Below are 19,847 nucleotides of genomic sequence, written 5' to 3' on the forward strand. Positions count from 1 at the left end.
CCTCTCTAGCAGAGCAGGACGGCGGGCTCATCTCAGCCTGGTCGGCAGACTCGCCAGGTGTTTGCACCCACTACATTCTTCAAAGAAGTAACGCCAGCAAGGTAGGCTTTCCGCTCCGCCTTTCAATGCCAGCTTTGAAGTCAGCTCAGAGCAGAATAACAGCCTACTACTGTGTTAGGCATCGCTGCCATCTGACGGCGATGTCCTTGATAAAAAAAATCCAGCTAAATTACACACCCACTCCGTGTCAACACTTTCAAAACATTTAAACTTCTAAAATGAGTTAATGTTCTCTGTTCACATTACGAAGTAAGTTTTACAATCCAACTCCTGTCGCCAATTATTTTTTTAAACCACAATCCTGAAATAATACACATCTTTAACCTCATTTTACAAACCGTTTTTGGAGCACAGCCTCATGATTATTTATTGCTACGAGTTCCCATCGTACATTCCAAGCATTAAGGTCGATATATGGGGTGAACAAATATTTCTAAGCACATATATTATTATAAAATAAGAATACTGTAAATACATGCGTTGCAGCGAACATGATATATAAGGCGGCCCAATGTTGAAAGCCACTCGAAAAATGTATTAACAATGGTGATTAATCCAAAATGCTCAGGCGGACATGGACAGCCCCCACCACCACCCCTCCCATCGCCTTGAGACCCTCAGGGATGAGTAGTCGCCCTTAACAAGTACTGGTTCGTTGAAAATGCTCGCACGTTTTGTCTTCCGTGTACTTTAGTATAACCAATACTACCAATAAATTGTCCAAATCCCCCCTCTCATCCAGTAGAATGCTCAATGCAATCTACTTCATCCAGTCTCTATTCTTCCCACATGTATTGCCCTATTTCTCGCTGTCTGTTACCTAAACGTCAAACGATCACTCCACGAACAAAGGCTCTCAGATTCTTTTTTGCTTTTTCCTATATTTTTCTTCTTTTCCATTAGAACGTCGGTCTATACTCCTATTCTCATCCCTTACAGTTATCACTCAACCCAGTTCTCAACCGACGCAATTTCCTTTAGACTTTTCTTACTCTACCACTCATTTATGTTTCTCGGACTCCCTCATCTTCCCCTATCCAGGTTACATTTTAGTTCCTGCAGATCTTTTCCCCATATTTGCATTCTCCCTTTATCTCTAGTAATCCCGTCCCCTTTTCTCAAATCCCAGCCTTGTTTCCCCTCTATATTTTCCATACTTATCTCCAGATATCCTTGCTCGTTTAAATCTGTAGCAATTCACTCATTTACCTTTCCCAACAGTCTCTATCTTTCCTCCTGAGTGAAATGCACAACCCCTCTCTGCAGCACCTCCTCTCTCAATTGCTGCCTTCCCTTTGCTTCTTTCTTTTGCCTACTTCTGCTCGTGTTTTGAACATCTCTGCCTCTCGCCCTCGCCCCTATCTCTTCCCGCGGTATCTCAGTGCCTACTAGTTTCATTCGGTCTCCCTTAAATTGCTGTTGTCACCTTTGTTACTAGCGCTTCTTGATTTAGCCTCTTCTCTGGCGCGCTACTCTTGTGGCATGTGCTGGTCTAAGTTAGGACCCTTTCCAGGAGTGAGTGCCCCAGGCGTCTCAGTGCCCGAGGTCCGGTTTGCCAAGATATCACATAGCTCGGGTTAATCTCCTGGACCAATGCACCCGAATCATGGAGGGGTCTGGGTGCCAGCCGGCCTCTATGTTGACAGCACCCGCCTCCTGTCAGCAGGCATTTCTCCAGGTCCGCCACGGCCGGGAGATCAGTGGAGTTTAACCCCACCAGCCACCAATGACAACGGAAGCGGTCCGTGCCAGCATTCTGTTGACACAACACACCAATTAAACAACCGCCAGGGCTTCGCGGAACGCACCCCTCGCCCACAGGTGGCCGCGGGACGGACCCCACTTCCCGCCCTGCTCCCCTCACAAGTAAAGACGACGGCCCCTTACGTGCGCGGGTCGGAGGCGCCGGGGGTTCAGAGGCTGGCTTCCCAGGTAACTCACCTGCTGGGCCGGCTGCCGTGCGACAAGTGCAGGGAGCTCTCCAACTGTCAGCGCAGGCGGCGGGGTTGGGCGGGGGCAGAGAGGCCGCGGCACGCCCCGGCGGGCAGGGGAGGGGCCCGCCTAGGCCGCCTAGGGTGACACAGGGCCCAGAGCAGCGCCGCGCTGGGAGGGAAGGCCGCCGACTTCCGGCCGCACATGTGCACGCTTTAAGCCGCGTTCAATTGTTTGGTTCCAGAAAGGAGACTTTGGGAACATTCTTCTCATTGTCGAGATGGTTTCAGGGCGTGCCTGTCCCCCCTTCCACTCAATGGGCAAGGAAGGGATGGGCCGGCGATTACGTTTATTTCACAGGGTGTGGGCAGAGGAAACACTCGTCATGATTTCGGCAGGTTGAGTGCTCTGCTGCGATTAGAGGCCAAATGGGGCAGGTTGGCACAGGGTGAAGGCAGAAAGCGACGGGTGCACCGCCACAATAATGCCCACTTCATGCCACTTCAAGGCCCAGCCAGTTTACATTTCAGTAAATAAGATAAAGGCAGGGCTTTAAGTGGGGAATAAAACTGGGGGTGCTCTAAAAGGGGCGGGGCAAACCTCTTAAAAGGAGTAGGGGCGTGGTCTAAATATAGATATGTTTGGCTGGCCAGCCTACTTAAATCTGTGTTCTTACTGATCTGTGTGCCCTCTAACTTTTCGCTAAAAAGAACTTTATGCATTCATATGACAAATGACTAGCACCTTTTACTCGCCACATCCCTGACTTTAAACATATCTTCACTTTAAGTGTCCTCCAGACGGTTGGTGGAAGCATGTCGCAGAAAGAAAGCACACACGAGAAATGGGTATCGATTTCATTTATACCAACCAGCATAACTCCCAAGAATTACCATGCTTTAAGTCAAACAGTGAAATCCCCCGGGTTGAAGAAACTGACAAGTACGTCTATTAGACTGACTGACCTGCCTGTTGAGCAGTGCAGAGTGTGGGGCATTTCAGAAGTGTTCTTACGTTTTGAAAGAGAGGGCTGGTAATTACTAAAATATGTTCGGAACTATAATCTTCCACCGTCATGCAGTAGCGACCATGGCATGCAAGGGGATTTTTTCTGATCTCATGGGCCACTCTTTCTGCCAATGATATCACAGTAAGTCATGGTAACGACGCCTATATCTAAGTAGCATTCGTTGTTATCCTGCTAAGGAGCTTGCCTGACTGCATGCTGTGCCAATTGTATGAATGATGAATCTGTTGTGTTTAGGTGCCTGATCGCAGAGTATTGTTCTTGGAAATCAATGGGTTTTCTTTATGTTATTTCCTTGCACCTGTCCGCAAAGAGGAAAGTGTAGATTTTGCTTTGCCATTACGTTCTTCTTTCCCATCTTCAACACTTCAGATTGTCCTTAGAGCTGGCTGTCTGGTGTGTAAAAAATGGCAAAGTGTTGGCTGGTAACACAAAGGGATAGCCTGCTACGCCGCTTTTCTAAAACACAACAATAGTAGTGTTTACAGAAACATAAACCCCGCAGAAATATCAATTGAGGGTGTTAAAAAGTGCGATAAAGAATCAAGGGACAGTATAAGAACCGAAGGCAACAAAACAGGCGTGGAAACATCGAGAAGCAAAGGAAACAAAACAAATCCAAGGGCTACAAGAGAATCAAAGAACAGAAAAAGACTTAAATTCTTTTCCTATTTATTTATTTTTCTGCCCTTAGAATCGGTTGATATCCAAGGTGACAACGACGGAAGATTAAAATAAGGGAAAAGTAAAAAAAAAGCATAGAAAGAACCAACAAAAACTGGAGAGAAAGTCGTTCAAAGGTGATAGAAAGAACTGGACAGAAAATTAAGCGAAGAAGAGGAAATAAATCAAAGGAGAAAAGAAAGTAAAATAAAAGAATCAAAAAGGTGAAAAGGAATCCAAACCTTGCTTGGTAAAAGAATGAAAAGAGGGAGAAAAATAATGAAATACGCCAGAGAAGTGGTTATGAACAAGTTACACTGCGAGAGTAGCAGAGCACAGTGTTTACAGCTTAAGGTGAAGGCAAAGATTTGATTAATTACTCCTCCTTCACCTAAGAGACTTCCGTCTATTTGAGACAGCAGTAAAAACCATGAGAAAATAAGTGCGCATGAGAATTCAAACTCTGTACAAGGAGGGGTGGAAAACAACAAAGCCTCGTTAACATATATATGTGGTATTTAAAAGACCTGTGAAGTACTCGGGCGCGGCTGTGTGTGTGCACGGGAAGCTGTATCTGCCCGGGCTGCCACACAAGACGGGAGAGGGAGGAGCTGAAGTCCTTTCAATCTAATGGGAGTTGCGCACCTGATCTACAGTTTGCACAAAGGTCAGCGGCCTCAGGATCTAGCCTGGCAATTCCAGCTAGAGCAAAATAAGTTTGGTGCAAGAAAAAAAAAATGTACCACCTCTGCGAGGCCCGAAAATAGAGTTCGATAGAGACCCATTTCGAGGCCCCCTGAAAATAACTGCCAGTGCTCAGACCCGGAAAGACCGGCACACTTAAAGCCCTGGATACAGGGATAGAATGGGGCACAAGATCACACAGTGTTAGTGACAGTAGTATTGTTGGCTATGGACTAAGAAGGTTCGCTCACCCCCAGGGGAAAGAGTGGTTAGAACACCAATGCAACGAAAGGTTTGCTATATGTCTAATCCAATTGGACTGAGGTCCATGTTTGTAAGTGGTGGGCAGTCCACTGCGGGCTACAACTAAACACAATGTCTAATGTTCCCAATTTGATTATTTACACCTATTAGGTTGCACCAGCAAGATTGATGGGGCAGCTTAAGCGTGCTTGGATATATTTTAAGCATATATAAAAACAAAACGTAGTTTAATAATTCATGAAATATAGGCAGTGGAACTTGAGCATAGTGAGCCTATGTGAGTTGGAGATTTTTCAGAAATCTGTTTCTTGCCTGCCCACCCATAGTCATACCCACTTAATGCCACCTCAAGGCCCGACCAGTTTACATTTGAGTAAATAAGATACAGGGATAGAAGGGGGCCCAAGATCACACAGTGTTTGTGACAGTAGGAGCGTTAGATATGGACTTAGAAGGTTCACTCACCCCAAGGGGAAAGAGTGGCTAGAACACTAATGCAAGGAAAGGTTTGCCGTATGTCTAATCCGATTGCACTGAGGTCCATGTTTGTAGGCGGTGGGCAGTCCACTGCGGGCTACAACTAAGCTCAATGTCTAATGTTCCCAGTTTGATTATTCACGCCTATTATGTTGCACCAGCAAGTTTGATGGGGCAGCTTAAGCGTACTTGGATATATTTTAAGCATATATAAAAACAAAACGTATTTTAAGAAATCATGAAATGTAGGCAGTGGAACATGAGCATAGTGAGTCTATGTGAGTTGGAGATTTTTCAGAAATCTGTTTCTTGTGTGCCCACCACTTTAACAAATAATCTGTTCCACAATCGAACTCCAGATTTTGCGGACTAGCTCTTCCAAAGATGAAGCAGATACTGAGTAGGGGTTGGCTCCTCCTGAACGCAGAAACTCTCCAAGTGGGTTCCTACCGGGTGTCCTAGCTGGACAGGAATCCTAGACGTTCTAGAAAAGCATTGTGGATGACCTGATGGACTGACTGGGACGGACTGACCGACCAATAGGAAAATCTAGCAGTGTCAAATGGGCTGATCTTACAGGTCAGGATATGGGCCTGGTTATGGTTTAGTGGGCCGGCTTTTAATTGTGATTTTCCATATATTGTCACAAAGATTGCCTTTATCAAGTACAAATGCATGAAGTATTCCATACCTTGTAAAACACCGGTACAGCATGTTTTTTACAATTTAAAAACAACCCCGATTTGCAAATGTATGCTAATTTTTAGCTATCCGATTCACTTATGGGGCCACTTTTATTTTGCTGCCTGCGCCTACTTTCTGTCCCAGTCGGACTCCCCGATTGTCTCTACTCAGATTAGTGTAGCATTCTCTACAGACTGCTGTAGGAGTCTGTAGTGGATTAACGGAATGTGTAAACTAATTTACCTAACATCAAGACAGGGCAAACTCTTGTTTCTAAGATGCTTTTGTCTATCACTGAAAGCTGATGACATGAGAATGAATGAAAAATACCAGTCAAGATGCCAATTAAGATCCGCTCCGAGGCATCATGTAATTGGAACCTGTTCAGGATCAGTGCTAGGGATGGCTGAATGTTCCAAAGCGGCACATATTACTTATGGTTATATTATTCTATGTTCAACATGTATATAGGTGAGTGCATAAATAAGTAAATCTTTTATAACTATTTATCAACAATTGCTTCACTATTGAATTACAAAAAATAAATACGCATAAAAACAAATAAATTAACTTAAAGTACAGCAACACTTGAAAGTTTGAGTTTATTAAATACAACACACACATATATATTTATATATCAACAGACTTTCCTTTGACCAACAGCAAAGGATGATGAGGCCGTGTCTTGCCAAAATACTGATTTGTCAGCTGCCGGACGCGTTTAACCTGACCTGCAGGCTTGCTCACCAACAAATACAATAACGTTTTCAGCCATTTTAAATGTCACAAGTTCCGTGTCACAAGTTAAACTACTCAAACAGTGTATCAGAAGACAAACTCGTAGTTTTACAATTATAAACGCAATGTTCTTGATAATATATACAAACTTTTCTGCATTTAAATTAAACCAATTAATGTGATATTATTACACTACTGCTTAGCAGTGCTACTTCATTGATATGATATCTATTACTCGCTGTTGTGGACATGTGCCCATACTTCGATAAATAATTAAAAAAAAAACTAAGTAGGCATTTCTTTAAACAGCAGTATATATCGGTTGTTGCAGTATTTTTGTATATAGATATTATCACAATTGAGCCCAAGTGGGCATATATTAAAATGACATAAATATATTGTTTATCAACATATGTGTGTCTCCTGAAGGGGCAAGTGCAAAAAATGTTTGGGGGGAAAACGTGAAAATAAATAATTTTTGTGTGAAAATGGATAAAAACAAAAGGAAAGGGACAGGAACTCGCTTAGTACTGCAAATTGATTATATGTGTGTATGCATATCTTACTCCATATTTAAACCTTCCGGGATTTTGCTATTCAATTTTATTATGTATGAAGATTCTAACCTTCTCAATTATTTTTCCCGGTTTCCACCTCTCACATTGGGCTTTATTGCATCTATTACAAAATACGATCGTCCTTCTGTGTTTTTGCAATGGTGATGCTCGAAATGACGTGCCACTGGGCAAGTTTTATAGCCATTCTTAATGGCTCTTAAGTGTTGGAGTACACGCTTGTGGACTGGTAAGATTGTACTGCCCACGTACCTCAGGCCACAAGGGCACTGAAGTAATTACACAGCAAAATCCATTTTGCATGTGTAATGACCTTTGATTTTCATCTACCTGTTGGAGAGACCTGTTTGATACATGGTGGTGTTTATCCCATGTATACAGGCTTTACATTTTGAACATTTTACAAATCCTGCTCTTCTTCCTAACCACATAGAGGCAGCCAACTTGGATTTGGATGCTGGTATCACTTTATTGACCATCATTTGTTTAAACGATCTAGCTCGTCTGAATGTATTTGTGGTCTCTTCTGAACTAATTTGACCAAAACCGGATCATTACGTATCAGATGCCAGTGTTTGGACAAAATATCTCTCACTTTCTTGTGTTGTGTATTGTAAGAAGTTACCATCCTACACTGATTTTTATTCTCACTTTCCATTTTCCTTTTTGTATTACTTTTATTGAAGAGGATATCTTCTCGACCTCTTCTTGGCTTTGTAAATGGCAGATTTTATACACCCTTCAGAATAGCCTCTGGATTTGAAACAGGCTTTTAGAACCTCCAGTTCTTTATTGCAACGTACTGGATTGCTACAGTTGCGAATAGTTCGCAAACATTCCCCATAGGGGATGCTTTTGATTAGGTTCTGGTGGTGGAAACTTGTCGCGTGTAGCAAAGTATTGCCCGCAGTAGATTTTCGGAATAACGCAGTCTCCAGTTTCCCATCTTTTATATACACTGTCAAATCTAGAAAATTGACACTAGCTGAGCTAACTGTACTAGTGAATTTAAGATTTAAATTGTTAGTCTACAATTTCTTGATAAAGTCAACTAACGATTGTTCTGGGCCTTTCCACACGACAAACAAGTCGTCAATGAATCAACACCAATGCATAACATTGTTTTGCCACTGATCCGGGTGTAGCTTCTGGACCACCTGCTCCTCCCACCAGCCCATATGCAGATTCGCATAGCTGGGGGCGAAGCAGGTGCCCATAGCTGTGCCGCATACCTTATGAAATAATTTGCCATTAAAAAGAAAATAATTATCTTTAAGCAGATAGATGTCATGGCTATGAGCATTTGTGTACGAGACCAGAATTTTACAGGTCTGCTCCTTAGGTAGTATGTGACCGCATTCAGACCATCTTCATGCTGGTATATAGAGTAGTTACATCAATGGTTGCTAATAGGAAATCACTCTCCCATGGCAAATCATACACCCGCTTAAGGAAATCCCCCATGTCCTGAATATATGACGGAAGGGTTTTAACTGTTGGACAAAGGAAAGAGTCCACAAACTTTGATGTATTCGAGGGCACTACCTATAGCTGAAATTATGGGGCGTCCTGGTGGGTTTACCTGATCTTTATGCACTTTTGGTATCAGGTACATTACAGGGGTAACCGGATTGTTAATTTTTAAGAACATTAGTTCTTCATCCTTTAACAGACATTGTGTGTGCCAATCCTGTAACTGTGCATTATAAAGGCGATGGCTTGTGATCATAGCATTCTCAGCAATCCTCACATAATTAAAGCGATTATTCAATTGCTTATACGCTTCACTCAGATATTGTCGTTTGGCCCATAACACCACTTTTTCGGCCTTATCTGTGTTTCGTACAATACATTCTGCATTTGTGGACAATTTATTCACCAAAGCAGTGTAATCTCGTTGTGGTTGTGTCATTTTTTTAATGCTAAACACTCGTGTTTTTACAAAGACTCTGTAGTTCATTAGTCACCAGATCATTATAAATGTCCACTGCATCTCTACTGGACAAAGGTATAAATCTCGAAGTAGGTCTGAAACTCGTTGGGTCATTGCTTGCAATATCTATGCCTTGTATTTCAGCTAACATAGATGCTTGGCTCATGGTGGTCTGTGTGTCACTTCTTGAATTAGTGTTACTTAATCTAGATTCTTCTTCGAGTTGCTGCAAGTCCAGCATCAAATTCATATAGTTGACCACTAGCTCCCCTGGCTGGCCAACATCCAAATTGGTCTCACTAGTGAATGGTACTGGTACTGGGTTGACAGTGGCGGAAAAGTGTTTCTTTAACTTTAACATCCGAATGAATTTGAAAACGTCCACCCTTGTTTTTACATATATTTAAAGTCCTCTTCTGGACAAAAGTATAGACCCAATTTTAAGATGATTTTCTCTTTTTCTGTTAGTACAATACTCGTCAAATTTATGATGAAAGCCTTGTTTCCCGTAGTTGTTTCTGTTTGTTCTTGGCTCTCCCTTCGGCGCCTAAATTGTTTTGTGCCTCTGTTGCCTTTGCCTCATCCGCTTGAAGGTTTTGCAATGTATACGAATGGCCTGGGGCGGAGGTTAAATCTCCTCTCTTGTTCTAAAAAAAACAAATTCTTCAATCACAGTAGGAGTAGGTCCTGCAGTTACCCCACTAGAGCCTTCATCTCCATCGGTTTCTAGTTCAGAGCTTGGGATGCTACTTAGCTCTGACTGTGGGTCTATTGTAGGTTTGCCACTTGCATTCATCCTTTGATGGCGCAGGTTTTCAAATTTCTTTGCGAACGTGTAGATTTGCCCACGGTCGTAGTCGATATTATCGCGCATGAACTTTCGCGTCTTCCTCTCTTTGATTGACTCTTCAAAATCGCGCAATTTCTTTAATTTCAGATGAACATTTTGTTATTGTCTCTTGGTCCACTTCTTTGTCTAATATATCAAGTATTTGTTCGATTTCTTCAATGATTTTCTATCTGTCAATGTCAGCATACTTTATTAGAATTGCAAGCATTCTCTGTGAAGATTCTTGATTATTTTCTGCCCACCCTCGAAGCATATTGGAATTAGTGTCCTCGTATGTAGGGGCCACTAAAATCCTCAAGCCTCTTGGAATACGTTTGACCTCTAAGTAACGCTTCAGGGATTTAGACTCCCACCATTTTGATAGTTCTGAGCGTTCTAGTTTTTCTAGTCTTTTCAGACGGGTTGTCAAATCTGATTTAATCACATTTTTAGAGGCTCCAACACTTTTTTTCGTGCTCACCATAGAATCGTCGAAAATCGATAGTGCTGCCTCCTCCCTTTCTCTAACTTTATCAGCTGACATTGTGCAAAATGAATCTACTTCAGTGGATGGTTCTGTCCCTTTCCTCTTGTTTTTATCAATTTTCACACAAAAATTCTCTCTTTTCACTTTTTCAAAAAAACTTTTGTTTAGCACTTGCACCTTCAGGAGACGCACATATGTTGATAAACAATATATTTATGTCAGTGAATATATGCCCACTTGGGCTCAATTGTGATAATATCTACATACAAAAATACTGCAACAACCGATATATACTGCGGTTGAAAGAAATGCCTACTTAGGTTTTTTTTTATTATTTATCGAAGTATGGGCACATGTCCACAACAGCGAGTAATAGATATCATATCAATGAAGTATCACTGCTAAGCAGTAGCGTAATGATATCACATTAGTTGGTTGAATTTAAATGCAGAAAAGTTTGTATATGTTATCAAGAACATTGCGTTTATAATTGTAAAACTATGAGTCTGTCTTCTGATACACTGTTTGAGTAGTTTAACATGTGACACGACTCTTATGACATTTAAAATGGCTGAAAACTCTATTGTATTTGTTGGTGAGCAAGCCTGCAGGTCAGGCGAAACGCGTCCGGCAGCTGACAATTAAATCAGTATTTTGGCAAGACACAGCGTCGTCATCCTTTGCTGTTGGTCGAAGGAAAGTCTGTTAATTTATTACGGACCGATGCTTGGGTGGTCCGCATAGGGGACGCGCCCTTTGATCTGGAGCAGTGGCGTTCAAATACAAGCAACAGAGGGTTGGATATATTTATATATGTACACACACACACATATATTACCTTCCTTATACATCTGGACTCTTCCCTCCTCTACCCCTTCTTGCTTCATCTTGTACCTCTTTTACTATTCAGATCTCCCAAACAAGTCTTTCTAAACCCTTCTCTCCGACTCTTCTCCCCTCCACCTCCACTTCACTCGTCAAAACCTCTTTCTACTGCTATGAGCTCCAAAAAAAAACACTTTCAAAATATTCCCTCTTCTATCCCCCCACAATCCTTTTCAATCCCACTAACAGACTAAAATGTCCACCCCTCAAATTAATTTCATATTTCCCCTACACTAATTCCCCACTAATCCCCCACTAATCCTGTTTGGGTTCTGGAGTAGCGTGCAGCTCATCAGGGGTAGCAAGCGCTATATAAATGCAAACCCTTCCCTCGTCTATCCCTCCACTATTCTTTTTCAATCCAAATAACAAACTCACATGTCAATCGCTCAAATTAATTTCATATCTCTCTATATTAATTCACCACTAATCCTTTTTGAGTACCGGGGTAGCGTGCTACTCGTTGGAAAAGCATTACAACGCCTCTTCAGGGGTAATAAGCGCTCTATAAATGCAACTACAATTTGGTTTGTTACATATTGTTGCACATCCTGTTTAGCAACTGTTTTGGACAGACAAGAAGTCATGGACAATGATAGGATTTTTTGAGACTTCACAACCCCTTGCTCACTTTTGATCAAATACCATGACTCTAATTCCTCAACTCAACTCTTGAAAGAAAGCGATTGGCGAACATGTGTGCCAAAATGTATGCCCAAAAGCTTCACACTTTTGCTGCGGTCTGTAACTAAATTTACAGCAAAATACCCAGAAGTTGGTGAAATGTTTGTTAAGCCTTCACACAAACAAAAATAGACTAGGGTTTGTGGATCAGGCAAATCTACATATAGCGTTTCCCATCTTCATTTACCAAACCAATATTCGATCTCAACTATGATTTGTAGCCAAATATTTTCATGTTTATTTACTTAAAGATTTGCAGTTTGATGGTGTTCTTCAAATTATAGTATTTTTAATGGCTTTAAAGTCATTTTACAAGTTGGAATGTGTGACTTGCTGAGAGTTTTTTCTCTAGCTGTAGTTATGCAAGCTTTGCTAATGAAAATAGGAGAAACTAAAGAAACACAAATAATGGATGGGGTTTCAATTGCTTCTATAAAACTTATATGGCTTGTTCATTGGTTAGTGATCTAGATCTTCAGTATAATGCTGGACACACGGTTTGGTATTCCAGCAAATAAATATGCAACTCAGTGCGCCTATACTTGGATTGCTACTGTGTTGTCCATTCACAGTCAACCCAAAAAGATTCTTTTGAGCTGCTGCCTGACCCTAACAAACATCACAGAACTACAATGTCCGTAATTAAGAGGGACGGGCAAAGAGCAGAACTAGGGGCCAGATGTATGATCCTAAATTGCATGCGCAAACGGGTTTGCGAACAGTTTGCGCATGCAAAAGTTCACAGGGTACTTGTGCAATTCCTAAATAGTGAGACGCAATTTATTTGCGACTCGCTATTTAGGAATTGTAAGTCGCTATTATGGTGGGGCATTCCCTTCCTAATAGCGACCCCAAAGCCATGTATGAATGTTTTGCGACCGCAATTGCCGTCGCAAACCACTTGCAAATTACCACCCTCTTCAAGAGGGTGGTAATACACTCGCAAAAGGGAAAGGGTCCCCAGGGGACCCCTTCCCATTTGCAAATGCAGGGGAAAATATTTTTTAGGAGCAGGCAGTGGTCCCAGGGACAACTGCCTGCCCTTAAAAAAATGAGCTGAAAAAGTTTTTTTTTTTTTTTTTAAATGCATTCCGTTTTCCTTTAAAGAAAACGGGCTGCAAAAAACAAAAACAAAAACCTGCTTTATAGAAAAGCAGTCCCAAATATGGTGGTCTGCTGAGCCCAGCAGGCCACCATCCCTGGGAGGGCCAGTCATGCCCAATGGGGTCGCAAATTGCGAGTGGCTCATTAATATTCATGAGCCTCGCATTTTGCGACCCCACTGGAAATCGCTAACAGTATCTGAGACACTGTTGTACATTGCGATTTGCCACTCGCAAATTGCGACTCGTAATGTGTGAGTCGCTAATAACAAAGGTCATATATCTGGCCCTAGATCAGCTTGTTCCTGGAGACATGTCAAGTGTAGCCCTATCTCCACATGGCTCTTACCCTACACATAAAGATCAGCCAAGTTTATGCGACAAAAGAGGGAACAGCAAGTCAAGCAGAGAGAAGTGGTGGCAAGGCCCGAGGTGTGTACACTCTCAATGTCTGTACACATGTATGAATTGTCCATTCAATCCTGGAATAGGACTCCATGGGGGATAGGTCATTACAGGCAGGAAATGTGGTCCAATGGCTTTATTTTTCGGTTTGGACCACCGAGGTCTCCATCCTACCTCAGTTTCTCCACTTGACCATTGTGTGATGATTTGGAAATCATCTAATCTCAGTGTGCCTTCATTTACATGTCTGTGGCCAATCCATCCTCATTAAGTGCTATGTGAAAAATACTGGAGATACACAGAAATACATTCACTTAAACCAGGGACATGTGGCAGAGGAGAGGCTTCTTTACTTATCATGCAACCTCTTGAATACAATGATTTTGCAGTTCAGAAGGCCGAACAATGAAGATCAGGCTATGAGAGCCTACCATATCATCGGAGAGCCATCCTAGAACAGCGGTCAACCAAGGAGCTGGACCCTATTGGATCCCTAAATCTTTGTAGTGCCACATGCCCTGGTTAAGGGCTTCTATGAGCTTGCAGATATCTCAATCAAACAAATAATGAGAAATACTTTGGGGGCTTAAAGACAAACAACAATAAAACTAGATTTCTGTATGAGACACATACCACAGATCTTTCTCACAGGGATTGAAAACTGCGGTCTGGAGGGTAAACACAGGCTTCTGCAGCTGGCACATAACTGGCGGTATCTTACTGGGTATGGAACCTCTGACACAAAGGTTGGATAAACGTCTTTCATAAATGCTGCGAGCTACCTTGTTAAGATCTAAACTAGTGATCTGAAAGTGGTACACGGATCTCTGCCCCGTGCATTTTAACACACTGAGAAATAATAATCGTTATTATTTTGATTTCACAGTCTTCACCATGTTGATCTAGTTCTCACTTTGTAAGATAAGAGGCTGCCGGCATAGTAGAAATGGATGCGCTTAAAAGCACATACAATAAGTGCCAGCTGATACAACTTCGTGTGCCCTATATTTCATGTATCCTTTCTCAAACACCTGCTAAGTGCTGCGGACCAAGACACAATAGGAGCACCACTCGGGTCACTCACATGCAACACCAAAATGTTTCCCACATAGGCTCACAGCAAATACAAGACCCTTCCAACCACACACTCCCCCATGATGCAGTGTGCTACTCATCTGACACTGGGCTTTGGCACCTAGCAATGAGGCACAAAGTGCTGCACAAATGTAATGACAATTTAATACAGTTGCTTATGGCAACCATGGGATAACTTCCACTTTAAGGCTGCAAATGTGGCAGAGCACTGGGAACACCCATAGAAAGTTATGGGGAGGAAAGAGCACAGCAAGAAAGGACAGCTCCCAATAATGCTGTACACATGCAAGGGCGAGCTAGAAGCAGGCCTCACATAATTTGTTAGTAAAATGAATAGTATGCAAAATGGCATATCCACAGTGCCTTTCTAACATACATCAGAGATTTTATGTCAGGCATGAGTATCTCATCCAGTTAGGAGATTTCTGGTACATACGCCCAAATAGGTAGTAGTCCAACTAGGGTTGCCACCTGGCCGGTTTTCTACCAGCACCCCCTTTATTTTAATGTCCTAGGTGGTACAAACATAAGCAAAATCACTTAAAGCCGGTGATTTTTGTCCTTATCTGTACAACTTCAAACAGCAAATATAAATAGAAAATACTTTTAAATGTGTTCTATACCAGAAGTATTGATCCCTGTCTTGACTAATAATTAAAATAAACAAAGGCAGAAAAGGTAGGTTACAAATTAATACATAAGACTTTGTTTAAAGTCCTATTTAGTATCATGTTTGGGTCTTTGCTGATTCTTAAAACAACAACAAATGACAGGTATTTTTTTCTAAGTCCAACAGGAGTAAATGTTGAACATTAAGGGCAGGTCTAAAAGTATCTTACGTCTTCTTATGTATACAAACACCATTAAAAAATAGGTACATTTAATACTGTAGTACAAAGGTCGAATACTACATTATTACCTCTGTATTGCCCAACTAAAATTGAGAAAACACACCTTACTGTCTCGTCGAGTCCAATCACCGAGTCTTGGCCAATCCCAACAAAGAATATTTAACGACATTTTATCTGACTAAACGGAAATGACCCCATGTGGTCTGGTTTAACTGCTTTTTTTTATATGTTCTGCTCCTGAAAGTACAGTGTGGCCTAGAGCAGATAGGGAAGGCCAAGGAGAGCAATGCGCCATATATCACCACTGTTGAGTGAGAACTGAGCATGGATACCCACCAGTTCACATTTCTGGTGTTTCAGGGCACACAGGCAGCCAAGACCCCTTCAGACTGCAGACTAAGCATAAAGGAAGAAAAACAGGGCAAGAGGTCTATTCCATCTATACACGCAAGACCTGGAAAAAGATCCCGGCGTCCATTCGGTCCGCCCAGACCTGCTCCACGTTAAGAAAGGCTTGAAGATTCACCTCCTTAAATGACACTACATCACAATGAATTCATGGGTAATGCACCTAGTTTGTCGGGGTGTTATCATGTACAGCTGGCCCAGTACTGGAAATACTCGTCATTGATAGGATTCACTGAACTAGCAGACCCGTTCAAGCCCCCGACGCTTCTCCAGACGACAGTTTGAGACTGCAGCTGGAGACCTCGAGGCCTTGAAAGCGTCTGCGTTGTACGAACCTACCGAATTACTTCCAGGCACCGCAACGGAAACGGTCAACACCGGGATTATTTATTTGTCACTTTATATAGGCCGGAGACAAACCCCTCTTTGGAAGGGATGGGACAGGCTCTTCGACAGCCCTATATAGAACAGGCTCTTCGACAGCCCTATATAGAACAGGCTCTTCGACAGTCCTATATGTGACAGACTCTTCGAATGCCCTAAATGTGACAGGCTCTTCGACAGCCCTATATGTGACAGGCTCTTCGACAGCCCTATATAGAACAGGCTCGTCGACAGCCCTATATAGAACAGGCTCTTCGACAGCCCTATATAGGACAGGCTCTTCAACAGTCCTATATGTGACAGACTCTTCGAATGCCCTAAATGTGACAGGCTCTTCGACAGCCCTATATGTGACAGGCTCTTCGACAGTCCCATATGTGACAGGCTCTTCGACAGCCCTATATGTGACCGGCTCTTCGACAGTCTCTCTGGCTTTTCAAAGGCACTGTGCTTGCTGGGAAACCTCGCCTTTTCCTTCAGAGGCACGCGCGCCTCCTAGGCCCTTGGAGAGACCGAACCCAGGCTAAAGTTGCGGCGGTGTCTGAAAGGCCGCCCAGCAGCACCTGTGCCAGGTGCCATGAAAGCAGCCGCGGCAGGCTGGCTCTGTTTACTCCGCGCCGGCTCCGAAGAGCTGTGAGCGCACCTGGGAGGAGGACGAAAAACAACTTCGCTTCCAAAAAAGGGCAGGAAACCTAAGGTAAAGACACAACACCCTTTGGCTGTGGGCCAAAAGTACAGTAAGAGGCGCGAGCTGGGCAGGGTGTGAACTTTACGTTTTCAGAAGGAAGGAGAAACCAGCTGGGCGAGGCTACCTGGGAGAGGTACGGCAGGGTGCAGTACCACTCCGTGGCGCTCTACCCTGCATGTCAGCAGGGCACTGGGCAGGCCTGGTGGCTGGAAGGCTAATGCTGTGTGGAGAAATGTATCCACCAACCTCGAGGAGCCCTCGGGGTGGGGTTGGTGCCTCCACGCCTCCATCTCAGGATTGGCAGGTGCAGCAGAGATGTCTGTGGTGCCTTGAGGCAGGGCGCTACTTGACATTAAGGCCCCAGCCCGCAGACTGCCTCGAGACAGGCGGGTCACTCACTGCAGGGTGTACTGTGTTAGAGAGTGTTTATATGTTGCCTGTTATGTTACAGAATGACGTTAAATAGACCTTTTACCAAGTCTAAAAATATCTCATCATTATTAGTGGTGTGACTCTGCTCTCTTCCCTCACACTGGAACACAAAGCTTTCAATAGTCCTGCCTTCTAAATATATGAGAATACGAATTGGCCACCTCCCTCTTCTTGTGCTCAGTGGCACATAGTATAATGTACCGACTGAGGACAGGACTTGGAGACTATGTGACAGGGCTACTGAGACCTTATATCATGTCCTGTTTGTTTGCACTGCACTTTAAGAGCCTACAGCGAGTATACAGACAATCTGGCCTTACTCACTGTACAAGACCAAGACCTCTCTAGGTTACCAGTTTTAATATTTTCTTATGACAAACATGGTATTTATGCTGTGCAAGATGTTAATAAACCAAATATAAATTTACACAAAATAAAACATAACGTTACATGTTGGTAGGTGCTTGTAAAGCTCTTAATCAATCAATCAATCAGGGATTTGTAGAGCGCACTACTCACTCGTGAAGGGGTGAGGGGGTGGGAGTTTGGGTAGCTCCAGTGATCGGAAAGCCGGGTCTTGGGGCTTTCCCTGAATCTGGTCATCCGAAAAGCTAGATCTTGAGGCACTTCCTGGATGCTTGAAGTGTGCGGCTTCGTCTGATGCTGACAGGGAGTTCGTTCCAGGTCTTGGTCGCAATGTAGGAGAAGGATCTGCCTACCGTTCTGTTACTGTGGATGCCGGGAATTTCGGCCTAGGCCACGTCAGCGGATCAGAGGTTTCTCTTGGGGGTGTGGAAGGAGACTCTTTCATGGAGGTATTGGGGTGCAGTGTTGTGGAGGGCTTTGTAGGTGTGTGTGTGAGCAGCTTGAAGCTTTTTTCGACAGGGAGCCAGTGGAGGTCTTGTATGTGCTGGGTGATGTGGTCTTGTCGTGGGATGCTGAGGAAGAGTCTGGTTGTGGCGTTCTGGACGGTCTGAAGTTTGTGGAGTAGAGATTTGTTGATTCCGGCGTACGGGGCGTTCCAGTAGTCCAGCCTACTGGTGACGAGTGCATGGGTGACTGTCTTCCTGGATTCGGGGGGGATCCATTTGAAGGTCTTGCAGAGTATGCAGAGGGTGTAGAAGCATGTAGAGTATATGGCGTTGATCTGTTGGTTCATGGTGAGGAAGGAGTCGAGTATAATGCAGTGGCTGCGGGCAAGGTCTGTGAGTGTGAGAGGGTGGGCGGGGGTGCAGGGGGCCACCAGGTGTTGTTCTAGGTGGAGGAGGTGAATCTGAGGATGAGGACTTCCGTTTTCTCTGAGTTGAGCTTCGGGCAGCTGCCTCTCATCCAGGATGCAACATCCTTTATTCCTTCATGGAAGTTGTGCCTGGTGATGTCGGGTTCATTGGTGAGGGAGAGGATGAGCTGGGTGTTGTCGGCGTAGGATACTATGCTGAGTCCGCGTTTCCTGACAATGGTTGTGAGGAGGGCCATGTAGATGTTCAAGAGCGTGGGGCTGAGGGAGGATCCTTGGGGTACTCTGCATCTGGTCTCTGTGGGTTCGGAGTGGAAGGGCAGGAGTCTTATTCTTTGAGTTCGGTCAGCCAGGAAGAAGCGGATCCAGTCTAGGGCAGTTCCCTGTATGCCGGAGTCATGGAGCCTGGTGGCCAGTGTGCGGTGGGAGACGGTGTCGAAGGCTGCTGAGAGGTCTACTAGAATGAGGGCTGCGGTGTGGCCTTGGTCGAGGAATTCCATCTCTCACCATTCTCCAACACTACAGAATGACGTAGGATTCGCCCTATTTTGAACGACCCTTTGAATTTAGACAAACCAACTCCACACCTGCCACTCCGAAGTTTCGCCGAATAAACCTGACAAATGCGTTGGGAACACTTTCCCTCACCTGTTGATTGTTGGTCGCCTGCACGCTGTACTATCTCCTTGATCCATATAGGAACTAATTTTGTGCCCAGCAACCAGCCACACATCAACTAAGAGGGCGTTTTACCAGTCACGCCATGTACACTTGAGCGATATGCAAACCTGATGCCACCTGGGAGCAGAGGGAAGAAGGAATCAATATGCTCCTACCACGAGAGCCGGCAGAGTAGTAGAGTGTAATGGATAGTTAACCATAAGTGTGTGGTTGGTTGGAAGTGAATGTGGGAGCAGAAGAGGAAAGAGCAGGGGATGAGGTGGAGATAGGATCTCAAGACTCCACTATTATTTAACCTAAGGTCCTGCAGGGTGATTCCTAGTTGTTGTCTTTAAAGTAAACTGGGGACTGGCTCCAGAATTTGCAGGGCCATTGGCAAAAAGGAAGCTATCAGATCACTCTAATTTGCATGTGATGGTACATCACAAGAAGCAACTTCAGAGTTAAGGCACGTTATATACCTAGACACTGTATGAACCGGCTTTGATCGGTTTTTAATTCTGTTAATTCTGCTGTTAAATCGGGGGAGTTTGGTTTAATTAATCTGTGGCGGTTAGGGGGAGTGGTTTGTCTTGAAGCGTAATGCCCCGGTTACTTACCGGTAATCTTCATTACTACGAGTATTGTCTTCCTCGCCACAT

At 43.7% G+C, this 19,847-nt stretch overlaps 1 protein-coding gene across 5 annotated transcripts in view; it reads right to left on the reverse strand.

Annotated features, from left to right (window-relative positions):
- LOC146809721 (uncharacterized) overlaps positions 1 to 19,847 on the reverse strand; it is a 614,997-nt gene that overhangs the window by 404,677 nt on the left and 190,473 nt on the right. The window contains exon 1 of one of the 5 annotated variants that reach the window (XM_085616558.1): positions 2,002 to 2,239. The exons of 2 other annotated variants lie outside the window; for them this stretch is intronic. The gene's annotated coding sequence lies outside the window, so the exon portion shown is untranslated. Of the gene's footprint in view, positions 1 to 1,947; positions 2,240 to 19,847 lie in introns of those variants that run through there. 2 more of the 5 variants (XM_085616562.1, XM_085616560.1) reach the window with 2 other exon arrangements.

Source organism: Triturus cristatus, chromosome 7 (assembly GCF_964204655.1).
Source record: "Triturus cristatus chromosome 7, aTriCri1.1, whole genome shotgun sequence".
In the NCBI taxonomy this organism is placed as follows: domain Eukaryota; kingdom Metazoa; phylum Chordata; class Amphibia; order Caudata; family Salamandridae; genus Triturus; species Triturus cristatus.